Source organism: Cebus imitator, unplaced genomic scaffold (assembly GCF_001604975.1).
Source record: "Cebus imitator isolate Cc_AM_T3 unplaced genomic scaffold, Cebus_imitator-1.0 Scaffold103, whole genome shotgun sequence".
Classification (NCBI taxonomy): domain Eukaryota; kingdom Metazoa; phylum Chordata; class Mammalia; order Primates; family Cebidae; genus Cebus; species Cebus imitator.
This window is the reverse complement of record NW_016107418.1, coordinates 578,935-595,496: the sequence shown is the minus strand read 5'-3', so window position 1 is coordinate 595,496 and position 16,562 is coordinate 578,935. Positions and strand designations below refer to the sequence as shown.

The window sequence follows — 16,562 nt, the reverse complement described above, 5'->3', positions numbered from 1 at the left end:
CTATGTGCTAAAAGCTACATACTATGTGCTTCACCTTGATCATAGATTTTATTTCTCACAACCCTGTGAAGAAATTGGTCCCACTTTACAAAGAAAAAAGCAAAGGTATAGTGAAGCCATGGAGTTAGTGAAAGCAGCTATCTGCTGCCAGAGTCCACGACATCTGTGCATGAGTGTCCTGAGGGAAGAAATGATAGCTATTTATGACTATAGCTATTTATGACTTTATGCTAGCTAGTTTTGTGCTAGCTCCCTGGGGAACTAGCACAAAGCTGGTAACTAGTAGGTACTCAAAAAATAGTCGTTAAATGAATGACCTAGTGTAATGGGCATTTTGGCCTTGAATTTAGAGATTTAGAGATGAGTGAACTGAAGCTCAGAAGAATTTGAAAACTTGCCCAATACACCACAAATGAGTGAGTTGAAATAGGAACCCTGACCCCTTATATATAAAGGCTATTTCCTTCCTTCCTTCCTTTCTTCCTTCCTTCCTTCCTTCCTTTTTCTTTCTTTTTCTTTCTTTGAGATAGGGTCACACTCTGTTGCCAAAGCTGAAGTGTAATGGCAAAATCACAGATCACTACAGCTTCAGCCTCAACCTCCTGGGCTCAGGTGATTTTCCCACCTCAGCACCCCCACCCCCAACACCTGAGTAGCTGGGACTATAGGCACCTGCCACCATGCCTGGCTAATTTTTTTTTTAGTATATATATGTATACACAAAATATATTTTGTATATATATACAAAATATATATGAAATACATTCATATATATATATAATACATACAAAATATATTTTTGTATGTATATACAAAAAGATTTTTTGCATATATATACAAATATATATATACTTTTTAATACAAAAAAATTTTCATATATATATATATATATATATACTTTTTTTTTGTAGAGACAGTTTCGCCTATAAAGCTATTTCCATCAAGAAATAATCTTGACTTTGTAATGACCTGATGGATTCTTCCTGCCTGCTGCACAGACAAAATCAATTCACTGAGACCATGGCATTTCAGTAAAGAAAGTTCAATTGATGCAAACCTGGCCATGCCACATGGGAGACATAGTTATTACTCACATCAGTCTCCCCAGAATATCTGGAGGCTAGAGATTTTCAGATAATTTTGTGACGGGGGCCAGGCAATGGGTGCTGCTCCTTGGTTGGGGATGCAATCATAGCAATGTGGAAAAATGGTCTTTGTGCACTGAGTCTGCTTCTGGGTGGGGGCCACAGGACTGGGTGAGTCACTGGTCTGGGTGGTGCCATCAGGTCATCAGAAATGCAAAAGCCTGAAAAGACACCTCAGAAGAACAATCTTAGGTTCTACAATAGTGATGTTAATTACAGGAGTAATTGGGGAAGTTGCAGATCTTGTGACCTCCAGCAGAATTCAGGCCACTCTCATCCTCCTAACTTGGTGGACTTGCATTAATTTTATAAGGGCGATTTAGTTTTGGGAATGGCTATCATCATTTAAACTATAAACTAAATTTCTCCCAAAGTTAGCTTTGCCCACACCCAGGAATGACCAAGGTTTGAAGATTAAAGGAAAGATGGAGTTAATTAGATCAGATCTCTTTTACTGCCACAATTTTCTCACTGTTATAATTTTTGCAAAGGCAGTTTCAACTTTATCCACTGATAGAGATGGCAGTGTGGCAAAATGACTAACTGGTGAGCAAGCATTTGAAAACGACCAAACTGTAGAGGGCTGCTTAAGTTTTGAGGATAATTGACCAACAGAAGGTAAAATTAATGCATTTGTTCACATGCAACTTAATAGACAGAGTTTTCCTTTCAGCTGGAGCCTCTAAAGAGTAGCAGAATCATTTCCCCATGCTTCCTTGCACTTTCAGTTTATGGCTAATGGAACTTCTTCAATGATCTTATACAGCCTTTAGCAGTTATCATAGTTTGGGTTCCCTGAAGAATTCAAAGCAAGCACATAGTTTATTTGGAAGGTGTTGAGAACACATGTAGGAAAGTGGGAAGGTGATTCAGAGAAGGCAAGGCATCTGATAAGGGGTAAGTTATCAAGCCTTCTGTTCACAATAGGTAATTGAAATTAATCGCATGGGGAAGCTCTGGAAATGGTGAAAAACACAGGTCTCAAATTTATCCCACATGAAAAGAAAGGGAACTGAGGTGTTACACACTAACAGCAAAGTCATTGAGGGCTGCTCCCAGCAGTGTTAATTCCTTAGTGCTTCAGACTTGCCGCATAGAGGTACAGAGTGGCTTCTGCTGTTCCAGAAAAAGCCATCAAGCACAGAGATGTAGATGCTGCCACTTGGAAGTCAGTGGGAGCACTCTGAAATGCTATGAGTTCACGGGATATGGACAGGGAACCAGCAGAGTCTGCTAAAAAGGAGCTCTTTTTGCTGCTTCCCACTACAGCAGCTCACCAAGAGGGCAATTATATGGAGAAAAAAATTACCTACTTGTCCAACTGGGTTTGTTTGAGGAAGGTTATGCAAGTTGCACAGTCATTTCCAAAAAGAAGTATGCAGGAGACATTGGACCACAGCTATTGGTTAGAGTGTTGATAAGTGGCCCATGTCTGTACCTCTTAACCCTGAATTCATTTAAATGGATTTCCAAATTTGGTTGCGTGCAAAGGACTAAGAGAATCTGTACTTGGGGGGATGAGGAAGTGGTAAGAGGAGAAGGCTCAGAGGAAGCATCCTGTATGCATTGCTAGATTTGTTCTTAATCTCAGAGGGAAAGAATACATATATTTTCTGAAATATCAGTGTGCTTTCCAGAATCAGTGAGGTCATGGAAACTATAATCTTTGCCATGTGCTCTCGCAACCACAATTATGCTAATGAAACCAGGAATGGGGGGGGTGCTCTGGTGAACATGGTGAAATCAGACTTGAATCTGGGAGCTGGAGGCAGATTCAAAAGCATGTGGCAGCGTAGGCAGATCTTTTTGTGTTCAAGGCTTGAGGTCTGAGGTTGATGGGCTCCTGATCTTCCTTTCATTTTTCTGACACTTGGGCCCACATCCCAGAGTGTGTAGTGGAGGACAGCAAGATATGCCATCAATGTTAATCTGATCCTTCATCAGCAAATACTGGAGGGAAATCATTTTAAGCAGGTTTTAAAACTAGATTTGGGGCATAGAGAGTCAGGTGTTGTTGCTATTTTTACTCAGTTTCTTAAACAAAGGGGCTCTGATGCTATTGTGGAATTACAGCAATGTGGACCTCAAGAAGTCACAACAGATACCCATTAGCATTCAGAGCTCTACCTCTAGAGACTGAGTTAAAATACTGAATATGCTTTCAAACCATCATACTACCTTTATTCCAAAGACATCTAAAAGAGCCTAAGGAAGGTAGATTTAATTGGTATGTCCATGCAGTCTTTAGTGTCTATCTGTCTCCTTCTCCTTTCTGCCATCCTTTGCTCTCTATATAGAAAATGTCTTTAAAATATACAGAGTGGGTCTGTATATTTGCATAACAGCAGTTCTCTATACAAAAATAAATTCTGAATAGATTGCTCCATTGTATATACATGTGGGCACGCATGTCACATACACTGATTTATTTTTCTAAGAACAAATGTCTTAATGTTTCTCTTCCTTGAGAAAAATCACCAACTGCTAGAATCTCAAATTCCATGTAGAACTTTGCAATAACAGAAAATATACATGTAGAAAGCCACAGAGAAATGAAATATAGTGAGGAGTTAGATTTTTGTTTCAAATAGCCCTGAATTTCCAAAGACTTCGCAACTCAAATAGAAGGCTATTCATGGAATGGCTTTGTCCTCTATTCTTTAGGACGCTTTTTAGGACACTGATCAGTGTAAGTAACCCAATCAAGTTTCATTATTTCCCTTGAGGAAAGAAGGAGCTATGGCCACAGGATATCTACAGAACTGAGGGGAAAAAATAGCTTTGGAAACAGACAGTTCTGAGTTCAAATCCAACCCCTGCCACTTACTTTGGCACGTTTCTAAACCTCTTGGAATCTGCTTCCTCCTCTAGAAAATGGGGCTATTCACACCTTCATCAAAGGGTTATTGTCAAGATGAGATACACTGTATGTGAAAGCACCTGGCACAAAGTAGGTATCAAGAACTGCAAAGGGTCTAAGATTTGAGGCTACCTGCAAACTAACAAGGTAGCCTGTCACAGTTTTATGGATGCTGGCAGAAGACATGAGACTCCTGGGTCAGAAATGAAGAACAGTTTATTACTCACAGAAATAATCATAGATTATCAGCAGTTTTTGCATCAGTTTTCCAAGCTCCAATTCCCGCAGGATGATCCAAAGGGGGCCAAGTGATACCTGCATATGCAAGTGGGTTCTATTACAGGAGAGAAACCCTGAGCTTAAAAAACCTGAAACTTTTACAATAGACAATACACATGTTTTCCTTTTGCTCCAGAAGGAGGCATTGCTTTTACTATACTAGACAGTAAGGGTGTTGGCCCTTTGCTCTGAAGGGACGCACTATGTCTGTCTTCCAAGGCATCCTTGAAAGGGTAGTCCAGAATCAAGAGCAGTCAGTGACTCTGCTTGCAAGATGCACAGAAGTATAAGAGACTCATGAGGAATAATCTTCCAACAGTAGATTCTCAATAAATGGTGGTTGGCCAGGGAAGTGGGGAAAGGATGACAAAAAAATGATAACTATTTCCCTGGGTTCTGTATTGGAGCTTGGAAAACTGATGCAAAAACTGCTGATAATCTATGATCCCATTTTTGCAAGGCCTCAAGGAATATAACTACATAAATCCGCCTTATAAATGAGATTCAGTGTGATGCTATGAAGAGAAAAAAAGCTTTGTAGTCATAAAGACATGGGTTCAGATACTAGCTTAGCCATTCACCAGCTGGAGAATCTTAGTTGTTTCTTAACTTCTGTGATCCTCTGTTTCCATATCTGTAAAAAGGGGTGATCACCATACAAGGTACTAAGTGCTGTATTAGACACTAACATATATAAATGTGTGTGGCATATAGAAAGAATCCAGTAAGTGGTAACTATTGCATTCTATAAGAAACAGGCATTTATTGAACATCTACTATCTGTCCTTCATTTTTTTCATTTGATAAATGATTATAGTGCATTTACTTTTTACCAGGTACCGTGCTAGGCAGTGAGAATACTAAGATAAGCCTAGAATGGTCATTCCCTTTGAGGACAGCACAGTCCAGGGATAGAAACAGCTAAATTATAGTAATAGAAGGCAAGTACCAAAGCAGAGATTGCAACCAAGTGCTCTGAGAACTCAGAGACCATTTTAAGAAAATTCCAGAGGAGACTGAGAAGGCTTCACCCAAAAGGTGAAATTTTAATTTTGTTCCGACCACTCCAACTTTAGCTCCAACACTTAAGTAAAGATCCTGAGATGATTTAATGCTCTCATATCCCCTGAAATCCAGAGCAACCCCTCGCATCTCTCAGCTTTTGTGAAAGAAGAAGGAAAGAGAAGGGAAATGAGAAGCAAAGGAAGGGAAGGAAAGGAAATGTAGAGAGAGAAGGACACACCGTTTTGAGCTCTTAGCAAGTGATGAGAGTGTCAGGGGACCAATAAATAATGTACTCTTTCCTCTCTGAGTTCCAAACCAAATGGGAAATAAGACAAAAGAGTCAGCATATGGAGGCCAAAATATCATATGTATTACTGATAAGGCCAATGTTAGATATTATTCAGGCATCCAGGTTCCTTCCATTTTGTGGATCTGCCATTCCCTTAGGGTTTTGTTCTTATCTATATGATGAAAGGAAGAGACAAAGGTTCCAGAGCTAGAAACACTCTCTTTAAAGAGATGACCTGGAAGTTGCACATATCACTTCAGCTCATGTCCCACTGAGCCAAACTTAATGACATAAGCCTATCCAGCTGCAAGGGGGATTGGGCAGGCATGTTTCTGCTAAAATTCAGGGGATCCTGTTACTGAAAGGAAGAAGTGAGAATGAACATGTAAAACTGTTAGCAGTCCTCACAACAGGTTCCAACAGGAAGTAGAGAAAAGCAAGTGAATTTGGAAGGAAGCTTTGGATATATTGTTAAGAAAGTAATTGATAATTAAAGATTCGGGGGAAAGTCAGGGCTGGGACAAAGAGTTGAAAGTCATCCTCACAATAGGGAGATTACTCTGAAGCCATGAGGACAACTCAGAGACCCCCCCAGAAAATTTACAAGGGAAACATCTTTGAGGACATCTTCCTTACAGTATTGAGAATAGAAAGTAGAGTCAGAAAAAGAACAGAGCAATAGGAGAAGAATTTACGGGTTTTACATATTGTGGCCAAGGGAGAGTTTCAAGAAGAAAGGCATAGTCAACATTGATGAACACTTCAGAGAGAATAAAGATTATGTGAATTAAGAAATGGCTATGAGGCTTAAATTTAAGATGACACTGGTAAATTGTAAGAGAACAGGGTCAATAGATTTAAAAGGGAAGATGTGCCATGTTTCAAACGAGTAAGGAAAGGGTGAGTAGTGAAGATGTAATGGAAGCAAGTATAGACACGTTAAAAAATAATTAAATGATAAGTGGAAAACAAGGGGCAAGACATTACCTCAGGAGGCAGCAGGTTCCCAGGAAGGGCTTTAGAGGATGGGGAAGATGTGAAAAGACTTGTGATCTGAGGGTAAAGATTCAGTGGCAAGAGTGAGGAAGACAAAGGAAGACAAAATTTCCAGGCAGGTTGGAGTAACAAGTGGTGGATCACGGGAGTGTATAGGAGGAGAGTGGACCCTGGACTGGAGAGACAGAGGAACACTTTTTTTTTTTTTTTGGAAAGGATGGAAATGGTAAGAAGGTAGAATAAGACTCCATAAAATGAGGGGCTGGAGAGAAAATAGGTAGAAGTGTATCTAATGGTTGCTAATCTTCTACTGAGACAGGAAATAGACCTGTAGGCAGATAATATTTTCCAAAAATTGCCTTAACAATAAAAAATTAAATTAATAAAATTAAAAAGCAGTTCTACATGCTTTTCCAGAAACTTGCTACTTTCCATCAAGAAGTAAAGTATCTTTTCCCTTCTGTTGAAACTAAGTGGGCCTTCATGACTGCCTCAACAACTAGAATTCAGCAGAAGTAATGTGTGACTTTCAAAACTAGATTAGAAAAGCTACTCTATTTTCTACCTGGCATTCTCCTTCTTGGGATGCTCACCTTTGAAATAGAACCACCATATTGTAAGGAAGCCCAGGCTACATAGAGACATCATGTGTAAGTATTCTAGCCAATCACCCCAGCTAACATTACATATTAGTGAACAAGTCCTCAGACAATTCTAGCCTGCAGCTGTCAAGTCACCAGTAGCCTCTGTCTCCCAAGTGGGGCCCCATTGTGTAACAAAGATAAACCATTTCTGCTGTGCCCTATCCAAATTCCTGACCTCAGAATCCATGAATATAATAAGTGGTGGTTTTATGTCGCTGGGTTTGTGAGTAATTTCTTTTTTCCTTTTCTTTCTTTTTTTTTTTTTTTTTTTGTTGGGGGAGCAAAGTCTTGCTCTATCACCCAGGTAGGAGTGCAGTGATGCAATCTTAGCTCACTGCAACCTGCAACCTCTGCCTCCCAGGCTCAAGCTATCCTCCCACCTCAGCCTCTCAAGTAACTGGGACTACAGGCATGTGCCACCATGCCTGGCCAATTTTTGTATTTTTTGTAGAGATGGGGTTTCACCATGTTGCCCAAGCTGGTCTTGAACTTCTGTACTAAAGCGATCCACCCACCTTGGCCTCCCAAAGTGCTGGGATTACAGGCATGAGCCACCGTACCCAGTGGAAGTAATTTCTCATACAGCAATAGATGACCACAGCAACCAAGATGGGAAATGAGAAGGCTTTCTTAAATACAGCTGTGGGGAATTGACGTTGTGTCTTTGAGAGAGAAATGAAAAGCTTTCAGTGGAATGGAACCTATCTGAGGAGTGTATAGAACAGATTTGTAGGGGAAATGGACCCAGAGTATCAACATTTTTGAGCTAAGTAAAGAACCTGGAAAAGTGGACAATCCTATCAGGCCCAAGGAGGGAAGGAAGACCATGCTTCCTTAACATTTTGAATTCATTATCCCAGCAGCATCTCTGACCATCATCCCAAACATTCTCCTACTGCCAATCTTCTAATTTCCTGTCTTAGAAAGATTGGCAGCACTAACTAGCCACCCAAGCTGGATTGAACCCCTTTTCTTCACTCCCATGTGCTATTGCTTTAGTTAAGGCCTTAAGCATCTTCTGCTTGCACTATGGTTCATGAGATGTTTTACAAAAATGGTCACAATTATTCCCCTTTTTGCATGCACAGTTTCTGCAATGTGACTTTGCAGTTTCTCCCATTAAGAGAGGAAATCTATTATGCTTCCCTTTAATCTGAGCTAGTTTTGTGATACGTGTTGGCCAAAAGAATAAAGCAGAAGTGATGTTGTGCCAGTTCTGGACCTAGACCTTAAGAGGTCTTGTGCATTTCTACTCACTCTCTTGAAACTCAACCCTGTGAACAAGCCTAGGCTAGTCTGCTGAAGGATGAAAGACCACATGGATCAGAAACAAGCCATCACATCTGACACCATCATAGGCCAGACAGATCCCAATCAATACAGCCACTGATTGCAGATGCATGAGTGGGCCCATCTGAGACCAGAAGAATCATACAGCTGAGCCAAACCAGATTGCCAACAAGCAGAATTGTGAGCTAAACGGTTTTTGCTTTAACCACTAAGTTTTGAGGTAGTTTGTCATGCAGCAAAAGCTAACTGATACATAAGACAATGTCTTCCTAAATAATCTCCCTGATTCCAAGCCCACTAACCTCCCCCACCAACCACCACCAATACAGCATCCTTTCTGCTAGATTCATCAAAAACTCAAGTTTGAATTTTTTAGTTCCCTACTTAAAATCTACCAGTAACTTCCCATTAACCAGAGTATAAACTCAACCTTCAAAGACTTAGAAATAATTTAGAGCTCTTTAAAATTTAGTCCCAAACTCATTTCCCAGAATTCCGCATCTCTTAGCCCTCTTCATCTGTCAACTTACCATCTAGCCATGTTCTACTATTCTATGTTCTATGAAAACACCCCATGCTTGAATTTATCCAAACTTTTGCTCTTACTGTTCTCTCTACTAAAGATAGCCCTTCCACCCTCTTCTCCATCTTCTCCACCTTCATGTCCCCTAGAGCCTAGCACAGTTCCTGGCATATAATAAGTGCTTAGTATATGTTGAAATGAATGACCAATTACATTTCATGATCATGCTCTGATACAATTATAGTTATAGATCCAATTATGTTACTTAAGAAGTGCTTACTGTGTGGCCAAGTACTGTGCAAATGCCACAGCAACCCTACTGGGCAGATATTAGCACTATCATCACCATCATCATTGTCCTCATTTTGCAGATGAAGACACTTAGGTTTGGAGAAATCGGGTAACTTACCAAAAGTTACTCTGCTAAAATAAATGATGGCAGCCCAGTACTGAAAAGTCGGGGGAATCTGATACTACCGTCTACTGTCAGCAGTATCAGCCCCAGCTATTCCAATCTATGCACCTGTCCCTGTTTTCTTAACTTGCCTTTCCTGACCGTTTCAATTTTGAACTTCTAATTAAATATTTCAAACTGCTTGTCACTAGTTTGTCCTACTCATCTTCTTTCTTTTAATGAGTGTCTTCCAAAGGGAGATTGAAAACAAATCTAAATGTATATTAAGGACCAGAATTTTAGGCACTGAGGTAGAGAAGAATCTCTCTTGGAATCTAAAATCTTTATCTGGAATAGATTCTTCTCTTAAAATCAGCAAATTGTTTTTGTACAGCCCTCTAGCTAAGAATAATTTTTATATTTCTAAGATTGTAAAAAAAAACACAAAAAAGAATATGCAACAGAGACTCATATGTGGCCCACAAAACCTAAAATATTTACTATCTGGCTCATTATAGAAAAAGTTTGCTAACCTCTATCTTGGGCCATTCTTCCACTCGTGTTCTTCCCTGATAGTCTACATTGCCCCAGAAGCAGACTGGGGAAAGGATTCTAGTGCAAATTATTTATCGAGGTAGTTATCCTGGAAAACACCAAAAATGAAGTGAAAAAATTGAGACAGAGAAGGGATAGGAAGTGTGCATTGTCAAACGAGTCATCCCTGTGGGCAATTAGAGTTTAAACCCACTGGGGACTGTGAAAGACAGTGTAGATCACATACCTCAGAGCCCAGGGATGTGTGAGCCAGGGCATTTATCCATCAACTTCCATTAGTCGTTAGCTATGGGCTATTCCCTGGGAAGTGTTAATTCCCCAGCACTGCTGGCCTTCCCAGGGCAAGCTTGTTCCAATTGCCAGATAAACCTCTCAGGCAAGTGGTTTCAGGTGCTGGCAGTTGGCTGTCAGGCAAATACACACAGAAATGGTAAATGCTAAGGGGGTACAGGTGGGGCAGTGATAGCATTTGCTACATCCCTTTCCTCTATTCCTCTTTGAAAAAAAACTATTTAAAAAAATGTATGTCAGTGTCAAAATTTAAAACTCACATACTGGAGTGTACAGAAATATAACTTTATGTCTTGCTCCTGAGCTCCCATCCCTATTGATGGCGCTAACTATAGACATCTCAGTTTCTTAGCTTTAATTGCATCTTTCAGGTGTACTGTTTTTCTGACTTTTCCCTATCAAAAATTCTTCCCCCTCTTTTTCCCAATATGGTTACTAGATGCATTTTAAAAACCTTTTTTTTTGAGACAGCATCTCACTCTGTCACCCAGGTTGCAGTACGGTGGTGTGATCATGGCTCACTGCAGTCAGCCTCCCAGGGTCAAGTGATCTCCTGCGGTTTTGCCATGTTGCCCAGTGTCAGATCTAGGGGTCCGGGTCCAGCCCATGCTGAAGTCTGAGGGAGTGGATAGATGGGCAGAAAGAATGCTTGGGGGGATGTAGGCAGGTGAAATGTAGTTTTATTCAGCAGCAGCTCTCATCAACAGCTTACTCACACCAGCTCTCTCAAACTGTCCACCTTTATCTCAGCTGTCTGAGCCACTACTGTCTGGCTCTATGGCTCCTGCTGCCCCCACACCTGCAGCTGCATGGTGGGGTCTCCCTTGTCTTCAGGGTTAGTAGCTTAACTCTTTCTGCCTCTGGGCATGAGCAAGCTGAGCTGTGTCCTCCTCCCTCCTGTCCATCTGTAAGACAGACAGCTTTGGCTCTCTCTCTCTCTCTCTTTCTCTGGGACCAGCATGCCCACCATGTGAAGCCATGTTGAGCCAGGCCGAGCCCCAAGAGCCTCTGTACAGCATTAGCAGGGCAATTATACCTTTTACAGACAATAGTAGCTCAGAGCCAAGTATGAACTCACACAAACAAGTTATATAGAAGTGGAGGTAAGCACCTGTGCACAAAACTCAGAGTCATGCAGGCTTGGATATTTGCCTCAGCCTGTTCCTCGACCAAAGCACATCTTTGTACCTTATATCCAGACTGGTCTCGAACTCCTGGGCTCAAGTGATCTGCCTGCCTCAGCCTCCCACAGCGCTAGGATTACAGACATGAGTCACCATACCCAGCCAACTAGGTGCCTTTTTCTGATTGGAGAAAAGATGGTCTGGTCCTCCTGCTATCCTCTGGGAGTAGCCTGGACTACCTACTCGCTTGGCATCCTGCCCTGGTCTTCACTGAGTTGTGGCTGGTTTTTGGACATTGTGCTCATAGACCTTGCCATTGCCTCCATTGTGAGGTCCCCAAATTCTGCGGCTTCCTTGTCCTCAGACTTTCTTGAACACGTTCGCCCTCTCAATGTTTCTGTGCCAAAGTTAGGGGTCCTGGAACTCTACTGCCTCTGGAGTATGCGAGACTGTGAGACTGCGGAAGTACCTCTCTCCACTGCTGTTACTTGACTTCTCCTTCGTCAAGGAGGAGGCACAATGTTGTGCAGGTTTCTGTGAAATGCTTGTATTAATCCAAGATATGCCTGCTAAGGTGGTCACTTAAACCAACGCTTTCAGAGTCTTCCAAGCCTATTTGGGTGTTCCTATCACTCCTTACTTCTGCCCCCAAAGAGGGTTATTTGGAGGATGGAAAGAACGGGAATGTAGGGGGACACTTGCATCTTCTTCCTTCCTCTGTGCCCAGTGTCACCTCCCAGAACTGGAAGGCTGTTCCTTCTCCAGTGTCTACGAGTGTCCCTGGCTTCCACTGTGTCCCTGTTTTTCCTACTTTATGGCTTTTCTATGGCCAACTCTTGTTTTTAGTCCATTTGGGCCGCTATAAGAAAATACCATAGACCAAGTAGCTTATAAACAACAAACATTTATTTCTCACATTTCTGGAGGCTTAAAAAGTCCAAGACCAAAACACAAGCAGATTTTGTGTCTGATGAAGGTCCACTTCCTGGTTGAAAGATGGCACTTTCTTGCTATGTCCTCACATGATGAAAGGAGCATGGCAGCACTCTGGGGCCTCTTTTAAAAGAACACTAATCCCATTCATGAGGGCTCTGCCCTCATCGTCTAATCATTTCCAAAGGCCCCACTTCTTAATGCCATCATATTAGGGATTAGGTTTCAACATAATGAATTTTGGGGAGATGCCAACATTCAGACCATAGTAACCATCTAAGCTTTGGTTTCTATTATACAGGGGCCCAACTTTGGGAGTCCTATGAAAACTCCTTTATTTCTGCTTTTTAGTCTGACTTTCAAGACTATTGCTCCAGTAAGGGATTTTAAAAATCTAGTGGAAATTTAAAACTTATCAATGACTGTTTTGTTCTATGTCGTATCTACCTCCTCCTCCCAGGACAGTAGGCCTTCATCTTATGGCGTAATCTTAATGGCGGAAGAACAGCAGGTGCTTCTTCTTTTCTTCTTCTTCCTCCTCTTCCTCTTCCTCCTCCTCCTCTGCCTCCTCCTCCTTTGATAACTACCCACCAAAGAGGGAAAACACATTTGGATAATATTTTAAAACATTATCCTTACATCTAAAAGAATAAAATCATGGGAAGTAGTGGAGTGTTGGCATCTATTTTTTCATTATTTCTACTTCAAGAAAATGAAAATTGGTTTGCCAACAATTAAAATATTGAGTTATTTTTATTGCATTTCACATAAACCTTAATTCAAGTTAATTATTGTTATCCAGAGAGGAATTTTGAAGCCAGAGGGCAAAATCTTTAAATATTTACCTCAAACATACCAGGTAAAACAATTTAAAGTACCTTCCCAGAACAGAATAAGAACACTCCTTATTTAGAAGACAAAATTCTCATCTTCAATTATCAGCTGATAGATCTAGAAGACCCACCAGACGTCAAACTTGTGTTAATGACAATTTCATTTTCCACGTGTACAGATCCTTACAATTTTAGGCTCAATTTTTTAAAACTTGGAATGTATATTTGGGAAATGATGAGTTTTGTGTGTGAATAAGGTTACAGTGGTCAGGGAGTTCTGTTGAGCTATTTGAACAGGGCCAAAAATGATTTTTATCCCTAACTGCCAAGGTGCTAAACATTTTATCATTAGACTGTTATTCCTGTAACTTAGGAATTATCCTAATCAGTAGTCCTGTTTTAAAATCCTTTCATGAGCTTCATCAAATATGTAATGCACACTATCTATAAGTCATTATTCTAGGGCTCAATGATGAGTTGGACATGAAAGGTGGGCAGAGACAAGGGAGAAGCAACAAATAAATAAATGAATTAAGTCAACAACACCTTTGTGTGGCTTCTTTTTTCCAGAGGTTATTTCTTCCTTTGGGAATTAGGCTTAATGAAAACTTTGGGTATCTGAAGAGAGAGCAGGAAGAAGGAGAATAAATAGAAGCTACTAGAAACTATCCAATTTCCTTAATTTAACTTGCAATTTCTCCCTCCTTCACACCCACATTTTAATATTTCTCAAGTCAGGATTTTTCCTGCAATCTAAAAACAGATTTAATAAGGCAGTGTATTCTTTGTTTAAAATTATTAAATTGAGCTTTTTATTAAATAGTGCTTCTTATAAGCCATGGCATGTTACACTTAAAGAGATCAGTAACATTTTAATTGAATATTTTATTGAAGTAATTGTCAATTTAGATGAAGTCCTAAGATATAATAGAGGGAGAGCCCACATGCCCTTTAACCAGTTTCCCCTAATGGTACCATTTTGCAAAACTGCAGTACATTCAGAATATTAAGAATCTGTAGAATTTACTTGGATTTCCCCAGTTTTGCTTGTACTCATGCGTGTGTTTAGTTCTATCAATTTGAGCACGTGTAGGTTTGTGTATCTACCATGACACTCAAGGTACTGAAGTTTCATCACCACAAAGTCCTTTCATAATCCTTTTTTAATCTTACCCACCTTCCTCCCAGCCATCTTCCTATCTTTAAACACTGACAACCACTAATCTGTTTTCCATTTCTAAAATTTTGTCATTATAAAAATATTATATAAACGGAATCATACAATATATCGCTTTTTAAGATTGAGTTTTTGCACTTGGCATAATTCTTTGCAGATTCATTTAAGTTATTCAGCAGTTCCTTTCTATTGTTGAGCAGTTTTTCATGGGATGTACATACAATGGTTTGTTTAAACATTCACCTGTAGAAGGACATCTGAGCTGTGTTTGGCTATTAGATCAGTAATATATATTGAGACCTATTAGATAAGTTACATACTTTCATATTTGTTGTTCCAACTAATCTTTAACCAAAAAATCCTTGAGATAAACTTTAGAATCTGTACTTACAAAGGAATAAATTGAGGCTCCACAATAGCAATTAACATGCCACGGTCACACAATTGGCAAGTAGCAGGTTAGAATTCACACTTAGATATTCAATTCTCAAGCCAATGAGTGCTATTTGTCAGTTTATTTGATGATTTCTTCCTTGGGTTATCACAGGCATTGGGGCGAGGGCTGGCTAAAATGAACACGGAGAGCACTTAGGATTGTCTATGCATCCCCAGTTTTCCCTATTATTTTCCCACCATAAATCAGAATAAATCTGAGAAAATGTGCAGTAAAATGACTGATAGCTCACCTGCTTGATGGATCTGTGTTTTAGGGATTCCTGTGCTTAGATGGTTATCGACAAACCAAATAAAAAGGTGAAAGTAAATTTTGGTTTCCCATATCTTGATAAATAATCGTTTCTTGCTCTGTTTCCTCACTTTCTCTTCTAATTGGCAAGTGTATCAGGGGAGTGGTAGTTAAACTGATACATTGTCATTCTGAAAACAAATGACTGGATTGCCACACCAGTTCATATAATACCAGAAAAAGCTTCCAAGCAGCCCATCTGCTCAGGAGAGGGACACATTCTGCCTGTCATAACTCAAGCACAGTCTCCTGGAGAAATGAGTATGTCTGTCAATAATGAGCCAGCCCTCTGAGGGAACAGCCTTCAGGAAAATAGGCACATGGATGCTACCCCTTTTGGACTACAATGCTGGGACAATTCATAAGCCCTCCCTCCTAATGAAGGTGCTTCTCCCACCATCCCATCACCTGCCATTGCCACTTCCACTCCACATCCCGCAAACCAATCAGAAATTCTCCTCCTTGGGACAACAGCAAGGGCACATATGTACATTTCAAGGGGAAAATCAAAACCATGATAAGATATAACCACAAACCCACCACAATGGCTAAAACTAAAAACATTGGCAATACCAAGTGCTGGCAAGATGTAAAGCAACAAGAACTCTCATACATTGCTGGTGGGAACACAAAATGATACAATTGCTTTGGAAAACTGTTTGGTAATGTCTACTAAAGCTAAACATATGCATCCTCTGTAACCCCAAAATCCCACTCATATCTATAAACTCAAGAGAAATGCATGCATATGTCCACCAAAGGACATGCATAAAATGTTTATAGCAGCTTTGCTCATAATAGCCAAAAACTCAAACGTTCACAGTAGGTAAAGAATTATTGAATATTCATGCAATAGAAGACTACACAGATAAAATTCTAATATGTACAACATGGATGAATCTGACAGGTGTTACATTAAGCAGAAGAAGCCATACTCACAAAGAGTACACACTGTATAATACCATTTACATGAAGTTTGAGAACAGGCAAAATTAATCTATGGTGATAGAAAGCAGAAGAGTGGTTACCTCTGGGAAGGAGTGGGAGATAGTTACTGAGTGAAAGGGGCATGAGGAAAAATCTGGGGTGCTGAAAGTGGTTCTATATCTTCATGTGGGTAGTGGTTATTTGGGTATATACAAAACCTTATCAAGTGAAACACTTAGGGTTTGTACACTTTATAACTTTTACTGCATAAACTAAATGTTAGACCAAAAATTTTAAGTTTCAAAAAATATGAAGGAGAATTGCTCCCCCATTCATCTCATGGGACACTGGAACAGGCCACTCTTTTTTCCTGTCCTCCTCCTTCTCATCTGTGGATCTGTGGACACCAAGACATGTGCCAGGGCCAGTTGACTACTCCACCCAACAGATTATTGGGGGAGGGAAATTGATGCAATAGCAGGCATACTTAGGGGGAGACCAAATGAGAGACTGGCACTGCAGTCTGAGAGAGGATAAGCACTTCATGCTAAC

General features: G+C 40.3%; 1 long non-coding RNA gene across 1 annotated transcript; it reads right to left on the bottom strand.

Annotated features, from left to right (window-relative positions):
- Positions 1-12,781: 12,781 nt before the first annotated feature.
- LOC119472529 lies at positions 12,782-14,893 on the bottom strand. The gene is made up of 3 exons (XR_005201677.1): positions 14,730-14,893; positions 13,708-13,779; positions 12,782-12,911 (listed from the first exon to the last, which is right to left on the bottom strand). It is a non-coding gene; the product is annotated as an uncharacterized LOC119472529 (long non-coding RNA).
- Positions 14,894-16,562: the final 1,669 nt, after the last annotated feature.